At 35.5% G+C, this 21653-nt stretch overlaps 1 long non-coding RNA gene across 1 annotated transcript in view; it reads right to left on the reverse strand.

Moving 5' to 3' along the window:
* The window catches only part of LOC143225687 (uncharacterized), a 52923-nt gene extending 37447 nt beyond the window's left edge, over positions 1-15476 (reverse strand). The window contains exon 1 of the long non-coding RNA XR_013013984.1: positions 15081-15476. This is a non-coding gene — a long non-coding RNA (uncharacterized LOC143225687). The remainder of the gene's footprint in view (positions 1-15080) is intronic.
* Positions 15477-21653: the final 6177 nt, after the last annotated feature.

The raw sequence follows: 21653 nt of genomic DNA on the forward strand, positions 1-21653 counted from the left end.
ATTAAACATAAAACTATCGAAAGACACTGCTGTGGACATTCTTATATGATGTCATATTGAACAATGTTTTTCCAAGGTAGTAGCAGGCATCACCTACTTTAAGAATAAACAATGGAACAAAAGTAACACTAAACGAAATCACCTTAATGATTTTCTTGATCACGTGTTATGTGAAATCTGTATGTACTCACAACGAAGACTGAATCCAAAATAACAAAACACGAAAAATGTCCCATTATTAAGCAATTTTATTAACGGATTCAAAACTGGAAATATCGACAAATTACACTTATCTCCTTCTTAATGTAAATTATTAATAATTCAGACATACAATAAACTATTTCATAGCATTAGAATAGTGTAAAAATAAAGTTTTGTGACCGATAGATTTGAGAAAATACTACAATATAATTAAATGCATTTAACAAAAATTAGTTCATTAAAAAACATGTTTACCTGAATCTCAATAACAGGAACCGAAACGTTTCAGTAACTTTTTAATAAAATTCATGAATGACGAAGAACCGAATTTATGTTTGGAATCACAGTTTTCAACCAATAATGGTGTGGATTTTATTAGTTGATGTGAAACTATACGGTTTTATACCTTGAAATGATTACCAATAAAACTCTAAAATAGGCCTGGCATGGCCTATTGGTTAGGGCACGGGACTTGCAATCCAAGTATCGCGAATTAGTAACACTTCACTGAGTATTCACGCGATATAATGCGACAGTGAATCCAGTCTATCGTTGGTAAGAGTTAATGAAGAAACTTAATATTCGAAGTATAAGTTGTGCAGCTATATACATAATGTGAAGAACTGAATAGTGGCTGATGACATCGTTTCTTTACTTCACCTATTCAGTGTATCGGTTTTTCCTTATAGTGACTATAAAGCACTTTAACACAAGCAGTATATCTGAGCCCAAACGTTGGTTCTGGGTAATGTTCATAGCTGCCTTTCCTCTTACGCTGAAGGTATTTCAAACACAAGAAAAAATTAAAAATATAAAATTAAAAAAAACAGCTAAAAACCTTTTCTCTAGTTTATCGATTCAACAGTCTAGACTGCTAGCACAGATAGCTCTGGGGTAGGTTTAACTCGAAATCCCAAAAACAACTCCATAAAATAAACGAAAAAATATTTTAAAATCTAACGCTTCGGCACACATACAAATATTTCTAATAGTATCTTAGCCTATAAGTACCCTTCGATGTTTTCATAACAGTACCTTTAAAACAGCAATAGTATCAAATCATAAAAATGATAAAAAATGAACAACCACGACTGAGGAGAATCGACGATAGCTTTGGCTAAGGTAAAACAAACAAACAAACAAACAAACAAACAAACAAACAAACAGTTGAATACATAGTGGCTCAGTGTTTCATTTTGGCTAATAAACAATAGTCTTCTATCATTTAATAGTTGTGAGAACTCTGATATTTAATTTGTGCATGAACGTGACCATCGACTTTACCAAGTACAATATAAGGAAACATGACATTTCTATGAGCAGTAAGATTTTCTTAAAGCCTATCTTGGAAAGATAAAAAAACAACTGCCATCTTCCTTTTCCACTCCCACAGTGAATTATTGAAAAGTTTACAGACTTACAACGCTTAAGTCTGGGGTTCGATTTCCCACGATGGCCAGAACGTAAAAATCTATTGTGTAGTTTAAAGTTTGTTTGCCTGTTCTAAAAAAAATTAGTTAATAAATAATAAAATTTTTGTTTTGGAACTTGGTATCGGTATTATTGACCTGAACGTCATTTTATGCGATACATAAGCTAAACGACTATGTCAGAGATTCGATCAGGTCGAGACATGGTCATATTAGTCATCTACAGTTCATATATGGTGGTCAGTAGTATATACCACTCACAATTGAAAAACTGGAAAGAAGATAATACCATTGTTATCATAACCCCAGCGTTAAACCTCGACTCGAACCTTAGATATTTTGACAAAGAATTCGCACTTTACTATCACTCCCGGTTCAGTTCTTTTTGAATTCCTATTTCATGATATATTTGTATTTACAAATAGTATTGGTAACACAGGTTTAGCTGTACAAAACTTAGAAAGAGGTGAAAATAAGTTATTTATTAGTTTGGAAAGTTAGCGATTTTTATTGAATGAATTGGTTAAGCAGTTAATTACAAATTAATAAAAAATCGATTAAACATAATTAAAATGGTGAAATCTGTTAAAAGGTAAACTACAGCAAGAAAAATTCTTAAACAATAAAATATCAATACTTATGAAATGATTTAAAACAATTAAATCATAGACAGGGAAATTAGTCAAACACGCAAAGAGAAAGTTAACTGCAAGTAGAAAAATTAACCAAACATATGTTAATAGCAAATGGAATATTAACTAAACACACATTAACTTCAGAAGGAGAAATTGGCCAAATATATATTAATTAAAGGCGAATATATCGATCAGATATAAATGATCTGAGACGGAGAAACTGGTTGAGCATAAGTTGATAAATATAAGTTAAATTTTCAGAAATAAATCGTTCAAATATAAATTAACTATTGAGGTTGACACAAATTATTTGGTATGTGTAAACTAAATTATACCTAAAACCAGAGTTCTATTGGAATCTTCAACTTTGGTGAAACTGCGAAATATTCTATAAGCAATTTTCTCAATTGAGATTAAACATAATTGTTCTACTCTAGATGACTGGATTAATTCTATCTGTTAATTAAATAAATTTGTAGATAAAAGTGATTCAACTGTTTAAAAGTTAAAAGAGAAACCCGAACCTGCTATCCTATATATATAAGCTGACGTTTTATAAAGAAACCATAAACGTCGAAACTGCTGAGTAATTCACAGGAAAAGCGAATCAGTATCTTTTCGTCTTACGAGCCACGTTTTCTACATTTCATATTGAGTGTCAGAATAAATGTTCGTCCCTAAGTGGACGTCATCAGAATGGAAGTTCACCTGGTAACTGAGTGAACCAACGAACGTGATCAGATTGATCAATTTAAGATTTTTTTCTTCTGTTGAAAGGGTTTCTGTCTAACATCATTAAATTTTCATCACGTAGATGGTGTTTTCGTATCATAGCATCTTTTATTTCAGATCTAACTTTATTATAGTTTCTTCAATAACAGTACTTATGAAAGATAGTTTCATTTATGTTGTACACTATTTATGTGCCATGCAGTTTCTTGTCGTCTAATATAACTCGTTTAAATTTGGAAGAATGTTTCTCGTATAAAAGAGATCGATATAAGCACTAAGATATATATAGTTTTATTAGAAATAAATCCAAATATGATGAAAAGGTTTGATATAAATGAATGAAAATGCCAAATCATATGAGATGATAGGATAATAAACGTGTTTTTCTTGTACCAGAAATTAATATTTTTGAGTTTCTGAGAAGATTGGATTCTTCTCATTGACTACATTATTATGACAGAAATAAAGTTTTAAAGATAAAAATATTTTTATTATACCAGTCTCAAAAACATACGAACATTTTTAATTTGCTTTATCCTCAATTTCTTCTCGAGACACAAATCCTTTATTAAAATAATTCTTTTTATCTGACAGCAACATTCATTAACGACACAGGAAACATAGGTCACTCTGTAATTTTTTCCAATGTTAAAGAGAAATGGGCCAGTCCGTTTCGAATATTGGAGAGAACAGGATGAGAATTAACATTAAGCGATTCCAGAGCCAGTAGAGTGCTAAGCAGATTGGTATAAATAGAAAAATTCGGGTACTGCTTAGCTTATATGTAATCCAGGGCAAGAGAAATGGTGTACAGTTCAGCATTTAACACAGAATTGTAGAGGGGATTATGTGTGCAACTATAAAACAACAATAAACCATGGCAGAGACTACTGAGTCACCTGATTTCGAACGATCTGTATAAATGGGAATAAGAGGATAGTTCAAAAGACGTTCGGCAAATAGAAGACACTACTTCCAATCGGGAGTATCCTACTTCCTCAGATGACTCAAAGTTCATACTTGGGGATGGTAATAAGTCATGGTGGAATGGGTTGATAAGTGAATACAATTCATCCAACTGCACCTGGATATAAAGCCAAAAGGAACAATGTCAGAGCATCTGTTCTGAAATAGCCTAGCCCACTGAAGAAGGAAAACAAACCCCAGGTGGGATGCTCTGGTAAGGATCGAAGTTTTGAAGCATACAATAAAGACAGTTGCTAACTGAGGAGGTTCATGAGACTGGGGAAGTGCAGAAAGCCAAGTCGAATCAGGTTATCCACAGTGGAGTGCTGTCGTCAGAGCCCATACTAGGTGGGCGAGAGGAGGTTGTTTGATTGAGGAACCAAACAAGACGAGCATTAACCATTCTCTATAAGATCTTACAGAGACAGCTCATCAAAGCAACTGAACGATAGGTTGAAGGAATTTTGGGATTCTTCCCAGATTAAAAAAAGACGTAGGACAATAACCTGGTGCCAAGCATCAGGAAAAGCATTCTCCTGTCAGATCCAGTTAAAACAACCAGAAGAATAGCAAGAGCAGGAGAGAGATGGCGCAGCATCTCGAAGTGTATATCACCAAATACTACCAACATACTGCCAGAATGCTGAAGAGCAAGCTTCAATTTCACCAGTCTAAAGAGGTGATTATAGTCATAGAGATGATCAGCCCAAAAGAAACGAGGCAATCGCTCTGACTGAGTCTTGATGGCTAAAAGATGGGAGATGAAGTATAAGTGCTAGATACCCAACAGAAGCTTTCACCGAGAGTATTGGCAATGCTCTGGGCATCAGCAACTTCCTGGAAATTGGAAAACAAGATAAAAGGGGTACAGAAGTAAACTGCCAAATAACCTTCCAAATCTTGTCTCATATTACTTTAGAACTGGCCGTTGAAGATATGCTAGTTGTGAAGTTAATCCAAGATTTTTCTGGGTTTGACACCTTACGTGCCAAGAATGTGCACGGGATCGCTGGAAAGTGATGCAGTTCTAAAGTGTGGGATATCTACGAAAGGTATCCCAGGCCCGTTTCTGAGCATTCCGTACCATGTGACAAGCAGGATGCCACCACGGTCGAAAATACCGTGGAAAACGTATCGAGCTTTTAGGTTTAGACTGAGAAGCTGCTTGGACAATACAGTCGGTTACTGCTGCCACACAGTCGTCTGTCGATGGCTTACAGAAGACAGCAAGATCAAGTTCCAAGATAGCAGTGGAAGAGGGCCAGTTGGCCTGGTCCAGCTTCCATTGGGGCATGGGTGTCGAGTGGCGCCACGGCCAGTCTTTTTCAAATTAATAAAAAAATGATCGCTACCCATGGATCACTGTCAAACAACCAAGAAAAGTGAGGAAAAGTGAAGGGGAGGAGACAGAGAGATTAACAGCAGCAAAAGACTGACTAGATGTATGAAAATAAGTATAAACATCAGTATTGAAGAGAAAAAGTTTGTGATCTGAAAGCATACGCTTTATGGAGTGACCCCTCCCATCAATATTAGCACCTCCAGAATTAAAATGGGAGATGGAAACTATTCAATAAAAGCATCAAAGTCCGATTGATCATTTCTCTCTCTAGGAGACAGATTGAGAGAACAAACAGTGATTATATGATCCAAGGAAACACGGATGGCAATGGCCTCCAAGGGGGTATCGAATGGCAAAGATAGAGTTGGCACGTGCGTTCAGCCAGCAGTGCTACACCTCCATACACTCGTCTATCAGACGACCTGTCATTGTGGTATAAAGAAAACTGCCGAAAGGTGACTATAACGGCAGGTTCCATAAACATTTCCTATAAGGAAAATCACACGGGATAATCGAAATCAATCAGCACCTTGATATCATCTAAATTAGAATGAAAACCTCTACAATTCTACGTATCAGTGTAGCCATTTTTATTTACGTGAAGGAGAATTGAACCGAGAGCACTTTAGTTTTCGACCACGTCTTTTTCTCTTTATTCTCTGTAATAGGAAGAGGTCTATCGATCTCCATGGCTCCTGCTCTGGGTCGAGTGAGCGGGTCTCTGTCATTGAAAGAAGATTCCAGCGAATGAGGGCGGGAACGAATAATCGTTCTGCATCTCGGGGCTGAAGAAAAGATGGACCCGAGGAAACGCCTAAATCCGGAACCAAAGGAAATGGATCCGGAGAGCTGCTGGAAAGAATGGTGAGCACAGAAATAGGTGTTGACGTTTACTTATCAACTTTTTTAACCATAGAGGGCAAAAAACTTTTCACATGGTTTGAAAACTACTCTGCTGGAGTTATGGAGAAATCTGTTTGCACTTACACTGTAGCAGTGGAATGAAGTGTAGCAGCATACATCCAAGTGTCAGGGTAAGAAATGTTGTGAACTATTTTCAAACGCTGTATCTCTTTCTTCTCCACCCACCTAGAGCATGAAGGAAAGTAAGATGGATGAGAACCACTGCAATTAACATAATGAGGACCCATTTCACACTCGTAGCAATCATGGTACTTGCCACTGCAACGATCACAGGCCATGGAACCACCACATGATATTTTTGAGTGACTGTACTATTGACATTGGAAACATCTGAGAAGGTTCAGAATTTATGGCCCTACTTTGCAATTTAAATAACTGCCATCATGGTGAAACGTGGACGTCGTTATGTAAACGTCAATATTAAGACATTGGTCGGCATCATAATTCCATCTTTACGAGTGGAGATACGGCTTACTGCAGAAACTCCTTGGGTGGAGAAACCAATGAGGATCTTTGACTCGAGGATATTTTTCAAATCCCTCTCAACAATAGGTCCTCGTGACGAATTCAAAGTAGCATGGGGAGTAACCTCAGTGAGTATATCCCCAGTGGCTTTCTAATGCAAGAGGAATTTACTGTGTTTTGGAGAAGATGTTTCTACAAGATGTCCCTCAAACGTAGCTTTTTAAGTGACTCTGGAGTACCAGCAACCCCTCTAGTCCCTTTTGAATAAAACATAGAAAGACTTACCCTAAAGATTTGTCTGATAAAGAATGTGATATTAGAAAATGAGGTACAGGTGTTGAAAAAGTTGAGGAATGCTGTTCAGAATCTTCAACATGTTGTCGTTTACCTATGGTCTTGTCTTCACTATTTTATTTTTATTTGGGAGGTCCATGATAAAAAAGGAATATTTCAGTGCCTACTGACCCCACCCACCATGGAACCCTATGAGGGAACGCACTATACCCAAACACCAGTATCAGACACAATGTCTACAATACCCGTCGAGAACGTCCAATACTGGTGGACCAGCCAAATGAACCTGGGGGGACCACTCCAAGGTCGCCCTTCTACAGGAATTTAAGACCAAAGTGGTGTATTAGGGTTGGGCCCCTCAACCACCAGGATCCACTCCTCCCCTTTACGGGTCGCCACACACGGCAAACACGTGGGTGGATGTTTAGATCCCAGAGGAGGTAAACTGAAAGAAGAGAACTTTCCCTGGGAGGTCCCCTCCGGGGGATAACTAGTCCTATCACTAATATGCTTTATGTGATAGTTTATTTGGTGAGTCAAACATGATACATGGAAGAAACGTTTGGCAATTCGACCATTTCCTATTTCAAATTTGTTTCCTGGTGTCTCAGTTCTAAAAGAGAAAAATATATTTTCTATAACCAACTTACGAATAAAATAAATTAGCATATGTTGTGTTAATGTTTCTTTCTAACAATCGAATTATATTTATGTTCTCAGTAAGATGGGTTATCAAATCTCTAGTGGCGGCTTCCAGAACTACTTCATCTACAATGTAAAGTCTGATTGACTTATTATTGATATTGATCGAATGGCAAGACTCAAGAGACTCAATTCTCATACACGTGTGGAACGTTTAACTAATTCTCACACTTGAATTATTTCCAAAGATAAATACAAAATTATTTATGGAGAACATTTTGAATGTGACAACCGGTTTGGCATAAAGGCCTACATCAGGGATAAGCTATAACTTAAGAATACACATACCGAATTGGTGCTAGTTTGGAAAACAATCACGCACCGTAAAAGCAGCCCTAGGACCCAATCCTACTGTTTCAGCAATAAAAGTGGATTCAGTCGAATACGTATCAAAACCAACATAAATAATTATATAATCTTTGATCTCCTTCTTTTCTCCCAGTAGCTCAGCGCTAAATGTGAAGGCTTATAACGCCAAAAAAACAAAACAAAAAAAGCGTATTTCTATGCTCGTGATGGGTACAACACAGATAGCCCACTGTGTAGCTTTGAGTCTCACTGCAAATAAATAAATAAACAACCTTATATATACTTTTGTCCTGTAGCCCTGACCACATTGGAGATACAATGTGCTAAGACTATTTTGGTAATAAAACTTTTTTTTTCGAAAGGGCATTGTTATTCCAGTTACAAAATGTGAAAGCAAGATTCGCCACCTTCTGTTTACGAGTGAACAAGCTCCACTGTTGAGGAGAAACTTATAGATGCAAATTTATTAATAAACTTAAGATGTTTGTGAATAAATATTAAGAAACAGAAAGTATTTTATATTACATACATATATTTATAATATGTATGTACATATGTATAGACAGGCAGCAAGTTCATGTTCATAACAAGATATTATTTTCTATAGTTATGGAGGGAATATAATAATATTTTTCTATCATTCATTTTATTTTGTAAATATACATGTAAATATAGATCTGCATTGTTTACCTGTTTTCAATGTTTGCTTTAAATATGGTAACAATTGAAACAGATTTATGGAAATAATTACTCTTACATGTGTGTATTTTCAACTTGTTATTGGAGAAACATACGCTTTTCAAGCGTTTCAACAGTTCTGTGGTATTTGATTTGACTAACATTGCTTGTTTACGTATAGTTGAGGCTCACCAAACATAAATTGCTCTCGTATAGGCTCTTTGCGCGTTTACTGTGTATTTGTGATTACTGTCAGTTCAGTCTGCAATGTCATTAATCAAGATTTTCACTTGCTCTATATCTAATAACAAAATCTTTCTTATAAAGTTGCAGCTGTTCCTTTCTAATCTAACCTTTTCACTCATACTTTTATGCTGTCTTGCGCTAAAATAGACAGTAAATTGTAGCATTTTTACAGGAATTTTGCATACACTGTTAACAACATAAAATAGTACTGAATGTAATAGATTCAAAATCAACTATAAATGTATTGGATTAAATTAGGCTCAGACAAGGAAAGTATGTTTTGAGCTTCTGCATCCAGTGTAATTAGGGTGCGCGTAATGAAATAGAAACTAATAATTACCACTTAATTATCAAAGAATCTAGACGTGACTGATCTGATCAAATATTAAAACAGGTATCAGTAAGTTTTGATTTTTGACTGGTAATATTAGAAATAAGTTTTATTGTGAAACATACATCTGGCATGACTACGTGGTTAGGGCGCTCGACTCGTAATGGAGGGTCGCAGGTTCGAATCTCCGTCACATCAAACATTTGCGCCCTTTCAGCTGTGGGGGCGTTATAATGTTATGGTCAATCCCTTTATTTGTTGGTAAAAGAGTAGTCGAAGAGTTGACAAGCTGCCTTCCCTGTAGTCTTACACTGCTAGATTAGGGACGGCTAGCGCAGATAGCCCTCATGTAAATGTGCGTGAAAATTGAAAAAACAAACATTAACCTTTTTTGAACGTTATTCTAAAACTACATTCATTTTAACCAATACGTATTTTTAAATTTAGACATCAGCAGGGTTTTAAGGTTAATCGACCATTTTCGTATAGGCTTGCAGCAAAATTTAATATTGTTTAATAGTTTTGGCTATACACAAATGTATTTTGGTACAGTGTAATACCTAAAATAAATTTCGTACAGCAACGTGTCATTAAGTAACTCTGAATGATTAATTTTTAGTTAATGTTAATTGTAACTATACATAACCATCACAGTCAGAGTAACAGTTGTTCAAGAAAATTTCTGTGATCAAACGTGACTACTGCTATTTTCTAACTAAATGTTTTAAATGACGGATATTTGTGATTAGATGTAATACAATTACATTATGGAGAATACAAACATTAACACTACAAATCCATGGCTATTGCTTAGCATTGAGCCTCAGAGCTCATGATGCTGATGATATAGTTAAGATACCCACAGCTGGCATAGCACAGATAGTCCATGGTTTAGCTTTGCGCTTAAAAACAAAAAAACTGTGATTAATTTTAATCCTATTGTACTTCAATATTTTTTTCCAACGTTTGGACTGGAGATTGCTTTGGCTTAGTTATTCGAATAACTATTACTCATCTACAATTCCATGACTAAATGTTATGCTGGAAAGAACTTGTGATGAAGTTTTACCGCTGAATTACTAAAGTTAAACATAAAACAGCAAGAATTTGTTCTTCAGTAAATATACTTCTGTTACAGTGTCTTGTAAAGATGTTTTTTTCCTTATGATAATATAACGTGACGGAATGTTAGCTGTAAGATATATGGAACTGAAAGTAACACTTTTAAAGTTCTGTAACCAAATAATACTTTGAAAGATTTTAGAGATAAAATGTTTCTGTGATGAAATGTTGCTTTTTACAACTTCGTGTCAAATATTTCCTGGTATATTTATATGATGATGCGTTTGTGTTATACAATTAAAGATTCAGTTTACCCTATTAGAAACGAAAGGCTAAAAGTTGACTAAATGCTGTAGATCGATGACAAAGTTTTATTCTTTCATTTTGAGTTTATTTTAGGTAATAGCTATAACTTGTAATAAAATATTAAGTTGATAAAGTACGGTTTTTACTTATTTTACCTCTACAATTTTATAACAATACATTTAGTGATCTAAAGTTACCTTGCTAAACATTAGTGGTTACAATGATAACGATAACGTCATTTTGCTATACATTAGTGGTTACGATGATAACGATTACATCACTTCTTTGTAACATTCAAAGCTATTCTACAAAGCCATTGTCCACTGAGTTTAACTTTCTATTAAGTAACAAAATATATCTATAGCATTTGTGAACAATCAACAACAAATTTAAAAAATCACCATGGTGATTATGAAAAGATAAATTGCAACTAAAATCTAAATTCTATAAAAAAGTTGTAGCAATTTAAATTTTAGAACCTGTTCTTTGTTTTCTTTTTATCAGGTTTCATTATATTTGTATTCGACATTCGTTATAGCTTTGATCTTGTCAGATAAAAGTAGCCCAACAGTTTACGGTGAGTACTATAGACTAGATAATTATCTTCCATCTGGTATAACACTACAAAATTATGGACGATTGTTTAGAGCTAGATTTATGGTAAATTATAAAACAAACAAACTTAAGAATACCGGTCGTGAAAAACAGACCCAAATTTAGAAAAAAAAACAAACTTCAGAGCAGGAAAACGGATTGGAGGCGCCAGACTGCGTAACAGTAATCCAATAATAGAATCTAAACAATGCTTTTTCTTCCGATTGACAACATATACTCATAAGTGAAATCTGTAAACTGCCTTTCCAGGAATATAAACATAAAAAGAAAGTGACTACTTCGCCTGTGTCATTTGTAGATGGTGTCTGCCTTTGGATTTATGCACGAATAAAGCAAATCATATTAACTAGAAGTGAAGAAATGATGCTGAAAGTGGAGAAAGAAGAGTAATGAAAAGGTCAAGTGCCTTAAGAGGTCAAACTTTAATTAGAAGAAAGCAAGGTGTATGATATTGATTCTGGAGAATATGGAAACGCTGAAGCTTCTAAAACCATTACTATTTTATACAGTTCTATCGTTTTTAATACTTCGTGGATTGTAAATACGAAAAGAAATTACAAGTAATAGAGTCAAGTAGTTTATTTCTACCATCAGCCCCTTCTAGGACATAATATTTTAAAATTTTGCGTGACGCCTAAAGGGGTCGGTTTTTCGTGAGTGGGGTCTTAAGTAATAAGCATTCTGACCTCACACACTGATGTTTTTTTGTTTTTTTTTACCTCGTAAACAAAGCTATCTATTTTGATTTTTCCCTGGTCAGCAGTAAATTTACAACACAGATTTCAACACAACATCCAGGATTCGGTTATGTGTGATGGACTGACAGCAGATAACCTATTGTGTAGATTTGCACTAGAAAAGCAACTATTAACCCCGATGGCTCAGCGGTAACTCTCAGGTCTCATAACACTAAATATTGGGTTTCGAAACCTGTAATGGGAAGAGGACTAGTTATTCATTGTGTAACTTTGCGCTCAACAACAAAATCAAACAGGCACTATATATATATATATGCATATACACTTCGTTCTCGTAACCCTAGCCATCAGGCCCTGATAATACCACGTTATTTCAAGAAAACCTATAACAACACAAGCTACAAAGAATGATGAAAAACAGAATTTTATACACCGTTGGCCAACACCTTAAGATTACATCCAAGAATTGTACACCAATGGTGACGTGTAAGTATAACGCTTTTGTTTATTACTATTTTGTTAGTTTATAGTATGTTGAAGTTTAACTCTTAAGGAACCTGGTTCATGACTGTTTTGTAAGTGTATTATATACTGTATGGGCATCTATGAATATCACGTTTTTGTTCTTGACTGTTTCTACTCGGTGTCAACCCGGTAGAACAGCAGTAAGTTAACGGACGTACGACGTTAAAAATCTGTAGTTTTTTTTAAATTTCGCCCAAAGCTACACGAGGGCTATCTGCGCTAGCCGTCCATAATTTTACTGTGTAAGACTAGAGGGAAGGCAGCTAGTCATCACTACCCATTGCCAACTCTTGGGCTACTCTTTTACCAAATAATAGTGGGATTGACCGTCACATTATAATGCCCCAAGGCTGAAATGGTGAGCATGTTTGGTGTGATGGTGATTTGAACCCACGACACTCGAATTACGAACTGAATGTTTCAACCACTTGGTCATGCCGTGCAGTGGTAGAAGAGGTTTGATTTCGTTCTTCGCTATACAGCTTCAAGTTTGTGAAATTGACGAATTTCATTCAGCTTGCATCACATGTGTTTAATAACAGTTACAATCTCGTTTACGGAGAGGTTTTTATCTTTATACTAAAAAATATTATAATTTCCTTTTTAAAGACTTTACGAGTGTATAATAAAACATTCATTGTTAGCAGATACTATTTTTACATTTTGGTAAAAAAAATAATATTTTAATCTAGTTTATCGACTTTCAACCGTTTGGTGAAACCTGTGACATCAAAGATCTATAACTGTCGAAAAATATATTTAAAAAATAATTAGCTAATTTGAAACTTTAACTGTTTGATAGAAGTTTTAATCTCATTGACAGATAGATTTTGTGTTAGTACACATAAATACGAATAGATATAATGACAATGAAATCCAGATAGTTTTAAAAGTTGCTTTATTTATTCAAACGTTAGGCTTTATGCCTTCATGATGAATATACAATTTATGAAATGATTGTTGTTGTTTAGAATTAAACACAAAGCTACACAATGGGCTATCTGTCCTCTGCACACCGCGAGTTTCGAAACCCGGTTTTATAGCATTGTAAGTCCGCAGCCGTACCGCTGAGCCACTGGAGGGCTTATGAAATGAATTCTATCCCTCAAATTAAGGGCGTTGTATTCTAATAATTAAACTGTGTATTTGCATAATGCTGACGTGAGCATAATGGTTTATTTCTTAGAATACATCGTTCTTAATTTGAGGGATAGAATTCATTTCAGAAATTTTATGTTCCTCTTGAAGATGTAAAATCGAAAGTTTAAAAATGATTTGTTTGTTTTGTTACTATGCACAAAGCTATACAAAGGGCTGACTGTATTCTGCCCTCCCCGGTTAATGAAACCCGGATTTTAACATAATAAATCCGCAGACAACCACCGTGTCACGTAGCGGCTTAACAAATAGAACAGCTTTAAAGATTCTCTGGGATTCATGATGGTTTTATTTATTTGATATTTCTGTTATTTTACGCGTCCATAGATCTCACATTAGTAATTTTAAATTACTAATACCTCCTTTAGAAAAAAACACAAAAAAAAACCCATTCTGTCTAAGCCTTTTGAAATAGTTACTGATATAATATATGCATCTAAATACCGCTCACTGAAATAATTGTTGTTTGATGTAGGGTTAAGATTGGTATAGAAGCACGCATTATTTTAGAATGAAATACAAAACGTGTTTTCCGATAAAAGACAATTAATAATACAAGTATCACCTGTTTAGACATGTTAAAATGTAATGATTTCCTATGAAAAGCATTAGGTATTTTTATTGTGAATACGATATTATTATTTTATATAAAATTTCAAGCTTACAATGACTAGGACAGAATATAATAAAAAATCTGTTTTTTATCCACTTATACATATTCCCGTGTTTGTGCTCTGTTACGTCATTTGAACGGAAAATATTAGAATGTAGAATACAAGTACACAGGTAATCGTATCTTTGAACAGTAAACGTAATTCATGCGTTTATTTGCTGATGAAAATGAAATAAATACAATTCTGTTTGATATTCTCGTTAATCAAGATAAAATTACATATACTCTCTCCATGGCAACCGGCAACATGGCACCACGTATATTTTTGTTTTGTATTTCAACAACTTTTTATATTTCCATAGTAATTCAGGTTTAATAAGCCTTTATCAATATTTTCAATCAATATTGTTATTTTAAGAACTTTTAGTTGGCTAGATTATGATGCACGAGAAAAATAAGACTCTTGCTTGGAACATGTACCGTAAATAGACAGATGGAACCGCGAGCGCTGGTGCTCCACGAGCTCTGTAGTTTTGCAATCATTGACTAAAGACATTGTGTTAATCAGTAGATAAAGTTCTATCTGTAAGAAAAGAGAAACGTGACTATTAGTACATCTAGAAATGCTCCCCGCTAGTACAGCAGTAAGCCTACGAATTTACAACGCTAAAATCAGGGGTTCGATTCCCCTCGGTGGGCTCAGCAGATAGTCCGATGTAGCTTTGCTATAAGAAAACACACACACACACACACACACATCCAGTAATAATAAAACACTTACTGACAGTATACAAAAAACAAGTGTTATTTAACCTGCAACCAAGATGAAGTCTAAACATTGTACTTACTTGTTAGCAGGCGGGAACAGCGTTGATTTGATGACATTACTTTCCCCTCTCTTATGATGTTGCGTTGGACTTTAATTAATAAACTAATTATATTTCATTCATCAGTACAAGTTAAATAAGGAGTTTATTTTCTTTCAAAATATAAAGGTTTGATTATATTAATATGCCCACTGAGGTTTATTTACGTCTGAATATCAGAAAGACGTTACTTTTTTACGTCGAGCCGTAATTTATGGCTGTTCACTATTTCTTCATCAGTTCGTCTTTATTGCACGCTACTGGGTGAGGTTCCGTCACTGGAAGCTACGAGAAAAACCATTCGTCGACGCTGTTCGCTTCAGTATGTAAGGGATCAATAGTGGTAGCCTGCTTCAAATGGCTAGAACCTACGTCTGACACAGGAGCTCTCGGCTATAGTGCACGTAAGAGGTATAGCGTCTCTTATAAGAAGCAGTTAGATACAATTAACATATGCTCTATTTCATTTACTACTTCTGAAGAATAGTACCCTAACATAATTTTTAAATAACATTTTACTCAGTGAAACCGCTTGGAACACACTCTTGTTTTTCTATTCAAGACTTTACTTACTTTGATGTTCCAATAGCTTCGGAAAAAAACTATAGTATCATAAAGCAATTGCTAAAATATCGTAATACAGTATCTACATTATTATAATACAATGTCTAAATATGTTACAGTATTACAGTTAGCACAAAACAAATATATACTTATATATAATAAACCCAAACTACCACGTGGTGAAGCTACAGACAATTAGCTTGTCAACCAACAGCTGTCCAACGGTTGATCAATAACCCATCTTATTAATAACCTGTTAAACTACGAAAACATGTCGCTAAATAATAGACTGGTAAATCTACATACACCCAGTATGATTATATAATTCCTGTTTTAATGTATTGAGTTATATGTAAATATTTTGATAAGTTTTTATATATGTATAATTTTGCGCAACGCTACACGAGGGCTATCTCTACTAGCCGTTCTTAATTTAGTCATTACTAGAAACATACATTCTCATCATTCTACATTCACTGTGCACTTTTTCATTTTGTCTTCTGGCTGAGCTGAGTTAATACTTCATCACTTCGACCTCCTCTTGCGCTAAATACACTACACACTAAGGCTTCAACTTGCCGATTTCTCTAAACGAAAAACCACACTTTACTTTCCCGCTGGACATACTAAATACTAGACTACCACTTCTGTTAACTGAGCTGATGATGAGTCTTCTTTTCATTTACTAACAATTTGCACCTGGCATGGCCAGATGGATTAAGGCGTTCGACTCGTAATCTGAGGGTCGCGGGTTCGAATCCCGGTCGCACCAAACATGCTCACCCTCCCAGCCGTGGTGGCGTCATAATGTGATGGTTAATCCACTATTCGTTGGTAAAAGAGTACCCGAAGAGTTGGCGGTGGGTGATGATGACTAGCTGCCTTCCCTCTAGTCTTACACTGCTAGATTAGGGATGGCTAACTCAGATAGCCCTCGTGTAGCCGTTAAAGTATACAAAATGGTGCAGGATAGACCATAAATATGATGCCAAATAAATTCGATGATATATAGAACTATGACGAGACTCAAAGCTGTTATAAACTCAGAAGGAATCCTCAACAGCTTTCACAAATGAAATTATTTTAGGCAGGATTACAGTAAATTAACCTATGAGATCTTGGCCTTGGTCAAATCCATCAAACGAAAGGGTCCTGAGTCCAAAACTGTTATTAGATCTCAAATCGGCCAATAGGTGACGGAGCTAAGAGCTAAAAATGTGTACTTGAAAAACTCAGAGTCATTCAAAACAAAACAAACCAAACTAACTATTTGAAAACCAATACTAATCTTGAAACTTATTACGTTGTTTTTAAACTAAAAATAAAGACTAACCTTTATACAGGACTTTAATCTTTCCGCAGCTCATGGCCACACTTGACTCCATAATTGAATCTTGAACTTTATTCCGTCAGTTAGATCGACTGAATGTAATTAATTTATTTTGTCCACAACCCACACTAAATATTGCCCGGACTGAACAATGATACATTAACTGTGGCTAAACACTAGAATTTCATTCAAGTTCATCATAAACGTCAAGAAAAAATAAAAAGGACAACAACATGCAAGACAATGGACACAGGTCTGTTCAAAGATATTTATTCCATCTTGGGAACTGTTGTGCCATCTGAAAACAAGGCATTACATGTTGGTGCACCAGAGTAATTTTACTTTTGGGTCTATTAAGAAATCTATTCTTCAACTTCATGTTAAAAGAAATTAGAGTGGTTCACGGACCTTTATATCCAAGGGATAAAAGTACCCTTCAGTTTTATTTGGTATCTTGATCAATCGATAACTGTATCACACAGTAAAACCAGCAACACGTTTTTCTTCTCACAGCTTTCTACATGGTTGTGACAATTCAATCTCAGTGTGCCATTTTCTTCAATTGGAATGAAATCAAGTTAAGATATTTTCTTTTTGTAACTAGAAGTTCGAAGAAACAAAATAACAACAGTAGACGACCAGAGAGAAAAGCAATATTTCTTGTCTATCTCCTGTTTAGGAGGTAACATGTTAATCTATATTCTTTATTCGAACATTTTAACAATATTTATATATGTTTTCTGTTCTTAAGTACAAGTCTAGATGAACGAGATGTACCCGACTACGAACTGTGTTGATGCTATTCAGCTGTTTACACACCGTTGTAGTCTTGTAAAGAAGTGTGTTTATGCACACATCTAACAACTCTATGCTTGTTTGATGTGATACATGAGTAGTGTTTAGAGTTTGATGTTAGAATGCTATTATTGTTCAAATTTGTTTGTTTGTGAATTTCACGCAAAGCTACACGAAGGCAATCTGCGATTCCGTCCCTGAGTTAGTAGTGAAAGAAGAGGGAAGGCAGCTAGTTATCGCCACCCACCGCCAACTTTTGAGCTACTTTTTTACCAATGAATAGTGGGATTGACTGTCACATTATAACGCCCCCACGGCTGAAAAGGCAAGCATGTTTGATGCGACCGGGATTCGAACCCGTGACCCTCGGATTACGAGTCGGACCCCTTAACCCACTTGGCTATGCCGGGCCTTATATTAAAAGAGTTAAAACTATGTATTAAGGTTAGGCATGGAAAACATGACATACGACATAACCTAGAAAGCACGGAAAAATGTCACACTATGGAACCTGTACAAGCATGAAACTCGTCATACCAAACAATCATTGAAATAGGGAAATATATCACGCTACTGAAAATACACAAGGATTTAACACGTCACACTAGAGCAGTGGTTCCCAACTAGGGGTGTGAGATAGGATTCCAGGGGGTGCGAGATAACATTTCAGTTTTTGTTTTTTTTATATTAAGGGTACTGTTCTATATATTCAAAAATTACGTTCGATTTTTATTTCTTATTTTTCTTGTTACAGATGTAGCTTTTATCTTTTACGATAAACTTTCGTTTCTACCGTCACCGGCGCAGACCGAAATCTTAATGTACAACTGTAAAAAACAACACATGAAACGTAAACGTGACCTAAATACTCGGCACAAGTAATTAGGTTACGTTCGTGATCGTCGTCTTAAAGTGTCTATTATTTATTTATGTTATGTATTCACGTGATCGTGACTCGAGAAACTTCCAGAATTAATCGATGACGTCATGTGACGTATATTTGAGAATGTTCTGGAAAGTTTCGCAGAGTATATAAACTCATGCGTGATGCTAGGGTAGTCAGTGCATTGTTGATTCTGTGTTCCTGCAACAAAACTTCATTATGTCAAAGAAAAGGAAATAGAATGATGATTGTGTGAAGTTTGGTTTCACTTGCATCAGAATAACTGAGGATCTGCAAAAACTCCAGTGCATGCTTTGTGACGCTGTCCTTTCAAACGCAAATTTGAAGCTATCTAAGCTGCAGGAACACTTCAACAACCGGCATGGTGGAGCAACTGTTGCAGGCCATGATGTTGAATCATTGAAAGGTAGAAGGGCCTGCTTTGATTCTCGAGCAACCCTTTCAAAATTAGGTTTTATATCTGCTGACAAATCACTGCTGATGGCTTCCTACCACGTGGCATATAAAGCAGCCAAATCAAAGAAGCCCCATACAATTGTAGAAGAGGTGATAAAACCGTGTGCATTAGAAATGGCAACAATTGTTCTGGGAAAAGAAGCTTCAAACAAGCTTAAATTGGTACCGCTATCAAATAATGTTATTCAAAACCAAATTGGTGATTTGAGTTAGGACATTTCGGACCAAGTTATCGCAGATATCAGGGCTAGTCCTTTGAAAATCTCTCTCCAATTGGACGAAACAACTGATGTTGCATGTTGCAAATTGCAGTCAACTCATCGCATTAGTGAAGTACGTCCATGATGGTGCCATAATGGAAGATTTCCTGTTCTGTGAAGATCTGAAAACAACCACAAAAGGGAAAGATGTCTTCCAATTTGTGAAGGACCTCTTTGCGAAATATGATTTAGATATCCAAATTATTGGTTCTGTGTGTACCGACGGTGCCCCTGCTATGCTAGGAAATAAATTAGGATTTTTTGCACTGATGAAACAAGAGATTCCACACTTGCAAGGTCCTCACTGTTTTCTTCATCGACATGCTTTGGTATAAAAAACATTGCCTCCAAAGTTGAAAAAGGTCCTTGACACTTCTGTGAAGACCATCAACTGGATTAAGGGTCGTGCCCTGAACCACCGCCTCTTCAAGTCGCTTTGTGAAGATTTTGGAAGTGAGCATTCAGTTTTGCTTTTACACACGGAAGTCCGCTGGCTGTCACGTGGGAGAGCTTCAACGCACTTCTTTGAACTTTGAGAAGAAGTCAAAACTTTTCTGAAGGATCGTGACTATGATATGCCCGGAGAAATAGAATTACAAGAATTCAACCAAATGCTAGCCTATTTTAGTGATATTTTCACTCGTATGAATGACCTGAGTGTATCTCTTCAAGGGAAAAAACATAAACATATTGAAATGCTGCGAAAAGATAAATGCTTTCAAAGAAAAATTACATTTTTTGGTGTCGACGAGTTAAAAGAGGGAATCTTTCAAATTTTCCATCACTAGAAGAAATGGTAGGTGAGGACGAGTCCCTAATTCCATGTGTGTGTAAAGAAATTGTGGATCATTTGGAAATACTATCAAAGTCATTTGATGGATATTTTGGAGAAGAACTGGAAACTTATGAAGAATGGATTATGAATCCATACTCCTTCAATTTAGATAATATGTCGGATGATGAAGAACTGAAGGAAGATCTTATTAAACTGCGCACACATCGAGTTCTTAAAATGCAGTTTGAAAGCAAAACTTTGGAACAATATTGGTGTTCGGCAATGGACATGTTTCCAAGACTTTGTGAAAAAGCACTAAATGTGCTCATCCCATTCGCGATGACATACTTATGCGAGTTTGGATTTAGTGCACTTTTGTCAATCAAGACAAAATCTAGAAATCGCTTGGGTGCACAGACTGACTTGCGGATTGCTGTCAGCAAAAAAGTGACACGCTTTGGAAAACTCGTAAGAAATAAACAGGAACAAATGAGTCATTAAATTTAAATTGGCTTATGAACATTTGAACATTTCAAATTCAAAGAAACTTCATTTCATGCATGGATGAAAATTTATTTTTTTGTAGGCCATGCAGGGTTCATGCAACTTTTAGTTTGTTGTAATATTTATTTCTTTTCCAAATGTTTCGTTTTTATTTATATATCATTAAAAACTAATTATAAAAAATTTGTTTTGGCCACCTTCACCTTTATTCTCAAATAAATAATTACTGTGAGGGGTGCGAGAACATATTAAAATTTGTAGGTGGTGCGGGGCATAAAAAAGGTTGGGAACCACTGTACTAGAGAGAGAAGGTATTCGTATATGAAACCATGCCACATTAGAGAACGTTTACAATAAAGGTGGAGTACTGAAGACAACATTTCCAAATTAAGTAACGAAATGGACCACTGCTATAGATGAAATACGACCACTAGTGAATGTTGTTTATTCGACGTGAATGTGTACAAAATCGGGCCCTCTGTAATCGCTACACTTGAGAAACTCGAGACTGTAAACCATCAAGATATTACAAGGGATCACGACAAATGAAACGAATCCTTGGAATCATTCTCAAGTTACATCCTAGCTGAATCTAGCCATATTGTTCGTTTTCTACACCCATTCTGTTTTCGGAGTACGCGCATTTAATGTTTAAACTTCAACTATCACTTAAATCTTGGTCCGATAGCTTTGAAATAAATATCAATACATCTTTCATGCTCACTGTGTTATCAATAGTAGAAACAACAAATTTTGTGGCCTACAGAATTGGCTTTTAGCTAAAACAAAATATATATTTCAAATATTTTTAAACGGGTAAAAATACCATTAGTTTTATCTTTGGGCAAATTTTCTCGGAATTTGGACGACCAGTTTTCTTGTAAAGTGCTTGGTTTTTATTTATTGTGTCCTTCACTCTCCTTGTAAAAGTTTAATTCGCTCGTTCCAGTGGGGAGAATTTAGATTG

Source organism: Tachypleus tridentatus, chromosome 9 (genome assembly GCF_004210375.1).
Source record: "Tachypleus tridentatus isolate NWPU-2018 chromosome 9, ASM421037v1, whole genome shotgun sequence".
In the NCBI taxonomy this organism is placed as follows: Eukaryota; Metazoa; Arthropoda; class Merostomata; order Xiphosura; family Limulidae; genus Tachypleus; species Tachypleus tridentatus.